Here is a 14030-nt window from a genome sequence, read left to right on the forward strand (position 1 = left end):
TATATTTCCGCTGACCAGTTAATAAAACGTAATAATTCAATGCACGAACAGACATCGTGGGCGCATATATCGTTTTAGATCTTACGTTACTACGTGTGCTGCGCTAAAAATCGGCGATCTGTCGTCGGTGCCTCTTAAAACATTATTTGGTCTTTCTACTTTCCGTTTTAAGGCCAAAAGAAGTAATTTTCTGTGTTACGAACAAACAAGAACTAGGAAACTTGTAAATTTGTGCGGCGACACGTTCAGTTATGTTTTGCAGAGTGTGATTTCACATTGGTTTACGTGAGGGGGGAGGGTACGTATACGTACGTAGGTACAGACGGATAATTACGTGACAGCCAAAATGGTTATCAAATTTTCTAAGCCATGGGCTGCGCGCTCGTGCTCGTGTGTTATTGGTCTAGTTGTCAAACATAGGGCTACAGAAGTAGAAAATCGATTTTTCTCATTTTTCGTCCACAAAATAGCCCCTAGACATGGAACATGATATACTTTTTTGACTTCGATCTAGAAAAACGATTTTCGTCCCGACCATTGCCAAAGTGGCCGAACGCAAAAGCTGAGGCCCCGCCCACGCCACGCCAGAGGAATTTGAAAACGAAGCCGTTTCACTCTGAAATCGCATCAAATGTTTTTATTTCACACTATGCCGGAGGAAGGCAACTTTATTTCTACAGTTAGGCCTATCGTCCACACTAATCCGTCACGTAAACGGAGCTTTTTGAAAACGATCTTCAAACCGGAGGAAATTGAAAACGCCGGGTTTTCTTTTTCGCGTAGACGAAAACCATTTTGAAAACGATGGCGTCACGATAATGCGATTTCCCTGACAATGTTTTCCTCAAACATTGTTGCGTTTTTAAATTCCTACCCGGCGTAGTGTGGATGGCAAAAATTTGATGCGTTTCCAGGTGAAACCTTCCTTATCAAATTCTTCCGGCGTAATGTGGATAGGGCCATATTTCTACGGGTAGGTCTACCGTCCACACAAATCCGTCTCGAAAACAGATTGGAAAGGCGCGCTATACTATGAATTTGTTTTGATTCCAGTTTGTGAGCAAAAATTTTAATTTATTGGTAACAACATACTAAGGCCCCTTCCACACGTATCCGGATATTTTCGAATCCACTTTTTCTTTCCAGATTCAAAAATTTCCCCGTCCACCGTAGCAAAAATATCCGGATTCGCAGCCGAATTCGCCGGGTGCGTGTGGACGGAAGCCCTATCCCGAAAGAAAAAGTTGCCGATTAAAAAATATCCGGATGCGTGTGGACGGGGCCTAAATTGACAAAACAAGATCGGGTGCTCGCAAAAAATTCTTCTAGCATGCATACATAAACGCACGACTTTTTTTCTCCCTTTATGATTCGCTGAAAGAAAAAGCATGCAAACATGTCGCTTCTGTGCCGTGTTTGCCAGCGATTGGCTTGAGTTTCTAATTCATATTCATAGAATTAATAGTTGAGTGTCGCACATTTCAAACTGTTTGTTGATGAGTGAAGACGTGTGGTCCGGCTGCAGGCCAATTTTACTCTTGAAGGAAGAAGATGCTTGATGCTGGAATGACTTAACACTCGGAAAGAAGCCCTTATTCTATATCAATCAAAGGTAAGCACTGCTCTTGGAAAACAATCCCCTAATTTTCTTTGGAAGGCCACACAAATACCAAACTGTTGCCCAAGCGAGTGAACACGTGGATTTGGTGTTCGTTTTGAAGATCTTTGAGGTTCGTCGCATCTTGAAACAAGACAGCAAAGTGGTATCTTAAATTCTGTGTTTCGTTTGCAATATTCAATTCAAGAGCGGCCAGTTTGAATGGTTATGCGGCCAAAGCTAATGCTTTGTAATAGTTTGCTGAAATTTCGGAAGTTTGGTGTTGTTATGCGCCTGAAAGAAACGTTGAAATCAAGATTCGAGGTTTAAACTGAATACATTCGACTATTTCATCATACTTTACCTGTTAAATTAAAAGGCAAAACCGCGCGCTAAAATTTTAAAATTGTCACGAACCATGTGGATTCTAAAGTCTTCTCCTATTGAGATAATTATTTCCTTTGCCTTGCAAAGTTTTTCGTTCTTTTGTTTAGTTTCTTTGCACGTAGAATGTACGTTATTATACTATGACTGAACTGTCATATTTTGGCTTTTGTTATTTGCCAGCTTAGCATTTGTAGTGTCTACTGAAGCTTTCACACATGCACCGCTTTAGAATATTTCTACATTTGCTGATCTTGGACTTTTTCAATTCTTTTTGCAGGCGATCAAGAAAGCTACTTCTGGCACGTAGGAAGTTGGAGAAGTGGACAAACTTGAATCACCAAACAAGGAAGAATTCTTCAAAGATAAGAACTTTGAAATTGTCAGATAACTAGTTAACTAAAAATGGTGGCTGAACAGTGTCCAAATTTGCTGAAATCTGTTTCAGGTCAAGGAATAGCTGCACACTGATTGTCTGGATCGGATAAAAAAGGATTTTATTTAGAAACTGGAAAATGGTAGAAAGTACTTCAATTTGCAATTGCACACTTAATTGTCTGGAGTGGAGGAAAAAAAAAAGTGTTAATTTAGAGACTGGAAAATGGAACAGAGTATTTTTGTTTGCAAGTAAAAACTTTTACTCTTGGGTCATCAATTCGCATGCTAATTGTCTGGATTGGAGAAAAAAGGCTTAATTAGAGACTGGGAAATAGAACAACAAAGTACTTTAATCTCAAACGCGGTTTAAATATCAGCCACCATTTGCCGATTCTTTTGCAGACATTATTGCGAACTTGATAGCGTTCGCTTAGCTTTTGTCAGCCGTTTGTAAATTTTGATTTAGTTCACCTCATGCGGAGAATATTCTTGATTGTCTTGATTCAGTTTCATAAATAATTGGACCTCAAATACTGATAAAATTTCATAACACATTAGATTTTTTTCAACTTTTGGAAAAACGAGTTTACGATTGTTTAGCGTTGTTTAATTTTCTCAAGATCTTTTCGTCATGTCTGCAAAACAGTCGGTGCTTAACACGTTACTATAACTGTAGTTGACAAGTGAATATGGGCTTTTTGATTTAAAGAATATATAGATTTCTCCAAATCGATAGCACGTCTTAGTTTTTCCGTTTTGTTTTGGTGGAACCCTGACTGACTATCTGAACGCTAAACGCACGACACGAAACCATCTATCGATGATGTCAATAATTACTTTGCTCAACACGTTGATTTATATCAGTACAAACTACTTGTGGCGACTGACTCTGAAAGGCTGGTTCACTATCTTAAAACAATACAACAAAATCAACCAAAGGACTTGACCTGAAACAGGACCTATTGATATTTTCTAATTATATACAAATCAAAACTGACAACAACTTACTTTACCACTGCTTCCAAACCTCAAGCGACAGGCGACAGGCGACAAATACAACGCTGAAACGTACACAACATTCAGACAAACAACTTTACAGAACTATGCTGGCAGGGTTCCAACCATTTATTTACAAAAACAAATTTCCTTTTAAAACGCAAGACGGAAGTATAGTTTCCATTTTGGCTTGTTTTTGTTTGGTAAACGTCTAGGCGGAGAACGTTTCTAGATGCCCATGTTCTCTTGACAAATATTGAGTGCTTGTTACAAAACCCTGATGCCTGGCTCGTGAAATATTGCGATTAAGAGGTCTAGATAAAGCTAGGCAGTATTTCGAGTTTTCGAGCTATACGGACCACAAGACCGCACAATAAACAATAAAAGTAACCGCATTGTTTTGACAATTTTGTTTATTTAAAAATTTTCCAGTAAAGAAACAACCTGGAATTATTAAGTTAGCTTTTTTATAATTTGCTTGTTTCATGTCCAAAATTTAGTCAGGACTTTCACCTTTTTTACTGTGCTGGTCAAAAAACTACTCGACAAAATTCGCTGATAAGTAATTACAAAACAATTTTTCTTTTCGCTCACTGTTGACTTTTCAATTTGTGAAAAGTAAAACTCGAAATTATTAATTCGACTTTACAATTGTCTTGTTTATCTCCAAAATTTTAAATTAAGATTGCCTTCTGCTATACACAGCCAAAATAAAGAACTTTGCAATATTTTTTATCTGATTTAAAAACGTTTTGTTTTAGTTAGCAAATCAACAGTCTTTTGGAGAAAATCTGCAATTTAAGTTTGCTTTTCGTTTCGTTGGCAAATCAAGTCTTTTGAAAGAAAAATTGCAATGAGCAACTTGATTTTACAATTGTATTGTTTACCTTCACAATGTTAAATTAAAATGCGATTTGGAGCTGTTTTGTGAGTGTAGAAACAAAAGAACATCGCAAATTTCAACCACCTTCTTTTCATTGTGGTCCGTATAACCTTTATTTATTTTAATCAAATATTCGAGTTTAATAAGGCTGGGGTTAAACTCGCAGAATATAATCGCATCTCTTTAATCAGGCACTTGGGTTTTATGACAAGTCAGTGTTTGAAACGATTTACATGTAAATGGATGAGGATCTTTTACTGCCGGCGCTCGTTGTAACACAGGACACTGCATGAACACAACTGCAAAAATAAAATTATAAGACATTACGTTGAGCTTATTTCTATATTGAAATTGTCTGTATTGCTCCAAAACTTCATAAATGTTGTTGCACTTTGGTCAGGACAGCTACATTTCTTGACGTTGTTAGCAAAACAATAGTTGAAATTGTCTGTATTACTCCAAAACTTCGTAACTGTCATTGCACATTGGTTGATACGGGTACATTTTTTGACGTTCTTAGCGAAAACAACAGTTGAGATTGTTTGTATTACTTCAAAACTTAACTGTTGTTGCAGATTGGTTAGGACAGGTTCATTTCTTAACGTCCTTATTAAAACAACAGTTTAAATTGTGTGCATTACTCCAAAACTTCATAGCTGTTGTTACAGATTGTTTAGGACGGGTACATTTGTAAGCTGTTTTTGATTTCATTTGTCCTGTGTTGCAAACGAGAATCGGTGGAAAAAGGTTTTTATCCGAAACATCATCTCGTGCAAAAGAGTTTGAAAAAACAAAATTGTCTCGGAGAGATTTATTCATTTAGTAACGAAGTTAAAACATCGTTTTCGGATTCTTAACGGGTAGGAAACAAAATTGGTGTTTTACACTTTTTTGCCCCAGGTGATGTTCAAATAATTTTTGGCGGGAAATTGTAAGGGAAGCCATTTTGAATTTTTTGCCGAGAAAGTTGTCAGGGGAAACGCTGTGCAAATGTTTCCAAATTTTCCCGCCAAAAGTCTTAGTATATATAGGGGACATTTTTTCTTCACACCTCTTTAATTATTTAATTGGTTTCTATCAAGTAATTAACTTATAATTAGAGAATACTTGAGGCGAATAAAGTGATTTTCACCCTAATACTTGATTGTGATTATTGAAATACTTTATTAAAGATAATAAAGATTACAATGAAAACTGTTTATTATATTGACTAGTAATTACAGTCTAACAAACAACATCAAGTAGAGCAGACACAAGGCAAAAATATATTTTATTGTTGGTTATTTCTTTAAGTTTAATATTACTAACTAAGAAATTACTTTTTTAAAAAAAACTGGCGCATGCGTATTTTGAGCGCCCGTATTTTTTCTAAGTCTTTTGGCGGGAAAACTAAACACGATCAAACCGATGCTAACAAGGCAACAACTTTTACGAAAAAATGACATGACACTGGCTTATAAAATTTGTGTTTTACTTTTACAATAAATTTCTGGCAAAGTTTTGTTTTCACAGAATTTAACATTGCACTTGCATCTCAATTGCATCAACGAAAATTACGCCTCTTTCTTACTGCCGTACGGATCAGTCTTACCGTCCACGTTTGAACACTGATAATAAATTGATCGTAAATTTTGCCTTTCCCAGACAATTCGGCATGGTAATAACGGTGCTTGACTTGTGAAACTGATTGACTCTAGTACGGAAAAGGAATTCTTAGCTCTGATTCTTCTCGGATAATCTTGAAACAAATTACGTTTTCTGTTCTACCTCTAACTAAATCTTGGATCTGTCAATCCTGACTTGCAGCACATGCACTGTACATAGCCATCCAGCAACCTGCATGAAAATGAAGCAAAATGAGAATCAATAAATGCAACTTCACAACAACAACAAAAGCAATATCTCAAAAAAATCAACTTCATCAAAGAGAAAATAACATTGCTGTCGGCACGAGAGCGTTGCGTTGCGTTACAACCAAGGTAACGTAGACACGCGTGACAAGCGTGACACCCGAAGTAACATTCGAAGTAACGTAACGTGCCAGTCAAAGTGAACAAAGCATGAAAGTAAACAAAGCATGAATGTAAACAAAGCATGAAATCAACGGCTGGCTAGCTAACTTTAAAAATACGAAAAAAAATTAAATGAAATAAAAACTACAGGCAAGTTTGTGATTGCCCTCAGGTGCAAAAAAAAGAGAAAAGACTGAGTTACTAAGAAAAACAAAACAAAAAAAAGCAATGCAACACAAAAAGAAATCAATCTATAACTGATTGTACCTTGGGATTTCAGATATCAAACCTGCTTTCTGTGCGAAGAAAAACTAGAAATTTAGGTGTTATTACATGTAGTCGATTCAAATCTTAACAAGTAATTTTTTGGCATGTTCATGACTAACTCATTATTTTGCTCCAAGCCAAAGCAACCTATTAAACTTTTTCCCGCTAAGATTTTTCCGGAATTAGTCAAATCTTCAACTGTCTCTGTCCTATTGAAATGCATCTGCCAAAAATTTCATTAAAAATACAGCCAATTGATGTTGATCCAAAAGCCCAAGGCTATCATTTTCATTGTAATCCAAGAAATGCATTTTTCATTTAATAATATTTCCTATAGGGAGATGTACGAAAAAAATACACTGACTAGATAGAGGCCTAGAAAATCACAAACACAAAAGCCTCAAAACAATCATGCCTCAATATAACAAATATGAGCTTTAACACAAACATGATATCCATGGAAGAATTTTGTCTATTCAAGTGAAGGAGGAAAGTTCTTAAAAGTTCTTAGGAAAGGAAAGTTCTTAAAATTTGGTGAAGGACTTCCAAATTACCCATACATGTCCATGTAATAATTGTAAAAGGTACATGCAACTGAATCTTCTTTTATGAGTGCAGTTTGAATATTTATTTTCACACCAAAGAGGTACCAGGCTTTTAGCAGGAAGTAGCTCTTGCTCTTCAAAATAATTTCCAGTCAATAGCTTAAAATTAAATGTCTAGTTTTATAACTTTGAGGGTGATAATTTTAATTTTTTTAAAAATTAATTCTGAGAGTGCAAAGGACAAAGTGCAAAATGTTGAGTTGTATTTGAAAAGAGCTACACCTAATAGCGTCAAAGTTGAAAAGACTAGACTGCTCCCACTGGTTCTACTACGCTTACAGGAGAGAATATCAGAGCAAGCTTTCAACTGATCACTCATAGGGTGAGCGTTGAAACAAAATTGTTGAGGTTCACTTTGCTGGGATAAACGGAGATCACTAGTTAGCAAACAAGTGTTACTACACTGCATGTAAGTGTTGTTTGAGCATTTTTACAAAAATGAAGTCTCTCATTATAAACAGAGACAGCTCAATTGGTGTTTTCTGTCATTGCTTTATTTCTTTAGTATAATTTCTGCCCGGCAGGTATATTTTGCAGGGTGCAGGGTGCAGGTTGCAGGTTGAAATTTAACTATAACTGAAAAACCGCTGGCACTAAAAATAATTAATAACCTATATACTCCTCGGGGGTTCTTACATAAAGTAGTTCGCCTCTTTCACATAGTGAAAACACGCTGTTATTAATATTTAGGCCTTCTTTGGCAATCTTCTAACTTGTTACGCCGTGTACAGAAACCAGAGACTTCGTACGCTTCCCAACATGTTTGTCATCGCACTTGGTTTGAGCGATGTTCTCATGTCCATCGAAAACACAATCGATCTGCTATAAGTACTTATCGCTCGACACGCAGGGACTGGTGAAATCCCTTCAAAGCGATCTGGATGGCCACTCCACAGATGTCTCTCTCGATATGGCTCGAGTCTTCCCTCAACAACAGAAGATTGCCATCACAAATGAAGCAAATAAATAAAGAAATGAAATAATATAAGATTTTAACCGACGGAATATACTAGCTTTGTATAGTGTGCTTTCATTTTGGTACTCACTGGGAAGAAGCCAAATTCAGCAGATATTTCAGATGATATTTCAGATGTTTCTTCAAAAACAATAATTCATTGCAGGCTTAAAATCATTGAAATATACTCTCCTCCCATCGTTTTGGCCGGTTCGGCACTTAGGTGGAAGCCACCTTTCTGAGCAACTGTAAACAGCGTCATGTAACAGTCATGGTAATTCTACCAACTGTCTGTTCTTTCAAGTGCCAGCAGTTTTCCAGTTATAATTACATTTCAACCTGCACCCTGCACCCTGCACCCTGCACCCTGCACCCTACAAAATATACCTGCCGATTTCTGCCTCCATAACAAATATAATGTATTTTATCGAAGCATTCGCTAGGTTGAGAACTTGTTTATTTGCATGGCTATGTGTTTTGTGGCAATCTTGCAATACTTGTCATTTTAGTGCAGTTTTAACTCTACTGTTATTAACAATGGTCTCTGTGCAGCCATATTTACTGCATACAAATACCTTGTCTCCATTACAATTGTCTGAGTCACAGGGCATGTTAAATTTGGGTTAAATTTGTCAAATTCTGAGGCAAAAATTGGAAAGCCAGCTTACTGTCATCAACCTGTGCATCTGTTCTCTGAAAAAGCATGCTGTTTCAGCCAATCAGAGTGCACATTATATGGAGACTTTATTATAAAAGGGTTTACTAACAGTTCCACTGCTAGAAAATACTGTAATTTCTGCAATTAAAGTTGAAAAGATTTCAAACCACCAAATACTATTAAGTTTTGCATGTATAAACTGAGAAGAATGTCACTACCAAACAATCTAGAGACATAATAACGCCATCACATCAGGTCATCCACAGCGGTAAAATTTGTACACGGTCACGTTAGGATATTTGGAATCTGTTTAAGGAACAATATACCTATATCTTCCTTACTTTTTTATGGAAATGTCTTAACTGAACAGGAACAGCACATATCCAATGTGCTCCTGACAAAGTAAATGCCAAGGAGAAGTTGACTGTTTTAAAACGTTTCTTATCCAAGCCCTAACATTTCAAATGTTATCAGTAACACTTTTTCAGTTCTGTGTAGAGTCTGTCCAGAGATCATGGGAAATGATTGGCGACAAAAAAATTTTGCATCAAAATTTCAAGCTTGATTTGGACACAAATACAAGAAAATGAAAGGTATATTTCTCTGCAGTTCATACAGTGTATATATGGTCTTTCATATATTCACTTGTATTCTGCACCATCTACGGGTATATTATGAACTCACAATGTGACCAGTTTCCAGTTGGCTTAATAGCTCAGTTGGTGGAGCACCGCGCCGGTATCGCAGAGGTAAGGGGTTCGAATCCTGTTCAGGCCTGAATTTTATTCAGGCTTTAATTTCACAACTGCTTAAGTTGTGTGTATAACTGCTATGATCAATCATATCTTTATATCTTTCTCTGCAATTCAAATATATGATCTTTCATATATTCACTTGTATAGGTCATTTACATTTGTTTTAAGGTTTTTACTACATACAGTGGGACTCAGCTTTGACTTGGAAAGAAGTTTTACTCTGGAATGTTGACAAGACATATGAAGCTGCCCAGCTTCTATTTCAGTAACTGTTCAAACTTGGCAAAAAAAATCCCTGAACTTCAGATGAAGGGAAAGCCATAATGTCACACTCAGCAGTCTAAGTCTGATGACTGCAGAGCCCCATAGGTAAGAATTTGCTTTAGAAAGTCTGAATGAGAAAGGGAACTTAAGAGAAAGAACTGAATGTCTTAAGCATTTCTTTTGATTTGCTTCCAAGCTTACTCGTCATCTAGACAAAATTAAGCTCATCACTAGAATTTCAATTTCTTAACAGGATAGAATTTATAATCAAGGACTTGAAAAACGAGGAAATAACTATTTTTAACAATGTTGATCTCTTCTTGATTCTGAAAAGTGCCCAGAAAATATGACAAAATACTATAAGAACCATTTTTAAAATAAGGAACTTTTTTTATCATTTTATGTTCACAAATCGCAGATGACTTATGTACATTGTGGTACCAAATGACAGATGTTTGTGGAGTATGGTGTACTTACTATTTTATGCAACCATGGGCTACATTCTAAATGGCATACCAACTAGCAAAACACTTCAAATTTGAATGAGTGATGTACTCTGAAATAATGTTGTTTATGCTTTGTAATCATGTCATTTGGTTGGAATTATTATCATGTGATAGTTTACAAAAATCACAAAATAGCTACTGTTGTGAAAGTCACAAAACAATTTCTGTCGATCAATCCATAAGTAAACAAGACTCAACAATGTTCTTGTTGTTTTTTCTAAACAATGTTCCATGCATAATCCAAACTCTGTGTTAAGAATCAATTGATAGAATAGAAAATACACATCCTGTAGTACACATAACTTTTGGAAAAAGCTCACCATAGCGTAGCTGTAATTTAATAATTTGACTTATTGCATGGTGCAGCATGCTGTCACTTATGGCTTAATTGGGGCAGATAGTCATGACAAACGAGCATTTTCTTTGTTCTTTTATCACTACACATGCATGTAGTTCAGAAAAGATTCAAATTTTTTAAGAGTCAAAACGATTAAAAAATTTCGACTTATAATTTGTCATCTACAACAAGAAGCTACATTGCAATTGTGTAATCTGTTCTTCAGGAAATGTAAGCTCAACTACCCATACATGCACATCAGATGACAAACTATATCATAGCAAAAAATGGATCATGCAAATACAATGTGGGTAAAAAGTATCTGTTCACTTTCTCACTCAGAATTCTCTGCTGTAAACCATGTCAGTTTCTATAAATTAAAGCATTTTGTTGCACCCTGAATCATTACCAAATGTTACACAGAAACAGGAAGTGAAGGGCAGAAACACCGAAGGAGTGAAATTTGCTCCCAAACTCACAACGTGAAAAATTAATAAGCAGTAATTTGAGTTACTAATGAACTTGAACCACAACCTAAAAAGTGCATTCTAGCACCTCAAAGGGGTGCTTTTCAAAATTCTGACCAGAATCCCCATTAAACTGATAAGGAGGCTCCCTGGTGTGGCCTTAAGTTTAGAATGTGTAAGTAATCAACATATACATACCTCATCAATACAGGGCATCTGAAGCTGTTCAGTCTTCTCTCTCAAACAGAGTTTATTGATTCTACATGTAGCATTCCATGCTTGATATTTCTCTGAAGAAAGAAAAACACTAATGTAATTATATTATATATTAATAAATGCTGGGTAAGATTTTGGTTAGTATTTGTCATTCATAATCATTTGTTTCTTATTAGATGCCCATGTATAGTTATAAATATAAACACATATCTATATGAGGAAGTGCAATTTCTTTTGTATCACTTACATTTGGCAATCCTGGAGTGTAAAAAAGTTGCATTCTTTGATGTTCATTAAGGCAGTAAACCTTGTTAGCTTTGTGTGTTACATGCTATTGCCCAATTCAGATCAAGTGGCTTTCTTTTATTCACTAGTCGCTTATTCACTAGTCCCCTATTAGTAGAGGGTTTTTTATCCTCGGCTAGAATGTATTTGACACATTAATAAAGTTATTGATTGATTGACTACATGTACCGGTATTTCAGAGAGGGTCAGGACAAACTGCAGATTGCAAACTGGGTACAAAATGCAGACTGCAGACCGGGTACAGGTTTTTGACCAGCCCCAGCCCTGGATTATCCAGGAGTATCTCAAATAAAGACCTAATCACCAAGTCTCCCACATCTCCCAGACAATACAATGAAGCAAAGCGCATAAAATACATTTTTCAGACATATTTTGGGTGACTTTTGGTGTTTTTGTTGGAAATATTTTTTGGATATTTTGACGGATACTTGTGGTTGAATTGGCCATGGTCTACTTTAACCAGCCAAGAAGGTAAAATTGCCGATTTCCCAGATTTCAATTTTGTTTTTCAGTTTGGCATCTCTGCTAGTCTACATTTTGTATCCATTCTGCAGTCTCCAGTCTGCAATCTGCATTTTGTACTGACCGATTTCTGAGGATACACGGTTACGGACAAAGTACAGAAATTACTTAGACAAAGTTTAAAGGTTTTTCGACGGGATGTATAAATGTGAGTTGGTTAATGGTAAGGAATGTACATTCAAGGTTAAAGATAATATGGAAACAAAAATTGATACATCAGGGTTTTAAATTTGCCGCCATTTCGCTGCCAAATGCAAAAACTCGCCAACAAATTACAGCAGGGAGCGATACAAGAAATATAACGTGAAGCTCCTTTGTAAGATATACCCGCACTAAAAATAAATTTGCTCGAGTCAAATCAGTAATACAAGACAACCTACCTGCGTATAAACAAGACAATAAGCATGCAATATGGCGGCTTCGGCGTCGACTTCTCGATATTCCCACACTCCATTCTTTTTCTCTGATCTAGAATTCAGAAAACACCACCAAATTACAATATGTCTTACATAAGTTAATAAGAAAAGAAAAGAAAGCAAAGAAAGCTCATTTACTTACCAGAAAGTTGAAAATCGTAGCCAAATAACCTTCTCTACATGTAGCACGTGGAAAAAATTTCTCAAATTAAACGATTGATAGGCATTGTGGGATATTTCTTCTTTACCGTCCCCTCCCCTCTTTCAACGCAATTAAATTCCGAGAAAAACAAAATAAAATTAAATTCACATTTTCCACGAAAATTCGGGTGCACCCCTGCATTCTTTAACGTGTTCAGAGAGTGTTTCCAGTTCTGGTAAACAAATCGTAGGAAGGAAATGGAAAGAAAGCTATAGCTACAGATAAAAAAGGACTGGTTACAGTGTAATTGGCAGTACAGTGGACTAATCTCACACATGATAATCAAATATCAGAGGCAATAGAGATAACCAGATTGAAATTGAACGCCAGTTCTAAATATTAGGGAAAAGGGGGACAAGGAATAACTCGCGCCGGTTATGAGCAGTTCTGCCCTAAAGATAGGACTTCGGGAACGAGGTTGCACAAACTCCCAGGGATTGAGGGGGGTGGGGCTGTGAGAGGGGGAAGGACTTGATGCTATGCTTAGTTGCTCCTTCTACCCTCCCCTCCCGCCCCTCACTCTCTGTCCCCTTCGCTCCTCTGTGAAGCGTAGAGCACTGCCACAATGTTCCTTCTTCTAATTTGTTCCATTTTAGACCTATCTGCCGCAGTTCTTGTTCGGTTGACCTTCTGCAGTTTTTTGCTTTTGTACTTCCTCGCTTTCTTTCGTTTCCAGAGGAGGGCCTGTCTGGAGACACTTTCCCGTTGCTTCCTTAATGCGTGGCCGATTCATTTCCATTTCTTCCTTCTAATTTGAGTATACAGAGAGCTACGATAAATGATAATCCGAGAATGTTCATTGCCGCTGTAGAAATGCAGACAACAATTGGCAAAAGTAGGGAAATATATTTCGGTAAGAACTATACCATCATCAGACTAAAATGTGCATACAAGATAGCTCTTAAATACAGTGTTAAAAACAATGAAGAGACGAAACGAAAATACTCAAGACAAAACGCAAAGATCTCTACTGGATTGGGGTACGGCATGTTCTTGTCTGACGGCGCACAGTTCGGCTTACCGAAATATAACTTCTAGTTTTGCCAGTTGTTGTCTTAATTTTGATGCAATGAACATTCTCAGATTATCATTCATTCTCTTTGAGTGTTCTTTGTACTAAAACTATCAGCTGGTACTGGGTAGTTTGAGTATCCTCTCCTCCTGTGTTTTCCTCCGGAGATTTTAGCTGCTGATGGTTTCTGACCATCTGACGCCAACGATTTAATGTAAATCCACCCCTGACCAGCTACGTTTTTCACCCAAATAATGTGCGAAACCGTACAAACGTATAGTGTAGGCTTATG

General features: G+C 36.7%; 1 long non-coding RNA gene across 2 annotated transcripts; it reads right to left on the reverse strand.

Moving 5' to 3' along the window:
* Nucleotides 1–5543: 5543 nt before the first annotated feature.
* On the reverse strand, nucleotides 5544–14030 carry LOC145463397 (uncharacterized). 2 transcript variants are annotated; one of them, XR_014041328.1, is made up of 4 exons: nucleotides 12667–14030; nucleotides 12489–12576; nucleotides 11263–11354; nucleotides 5544–6074 (listed from the first exon to the last, which is right to left on the reverse strand). It is a non-coding gene; the product is annotated as an uncharacterized LOC145463397 (long non-coding RNA). The 2 variants fall into 2 exon arrangements; XR_014041327.1 differs by having other exon boundaries at nucleotides 12489–14018.

Source organism: Orbicella franksi, chromosome 12, assembly GCF_964199315.1.
Source record: "Orbicella franksi chromosome 12, jaOrbFran1.1, whole genome shotgun sequence".
Lineage (NCBI taxonomy): Eukaryota > Metazoa > Cnidaria > Anthozoa > Scleractinia > Merulinidae > Orbicella > Orbicella franksi.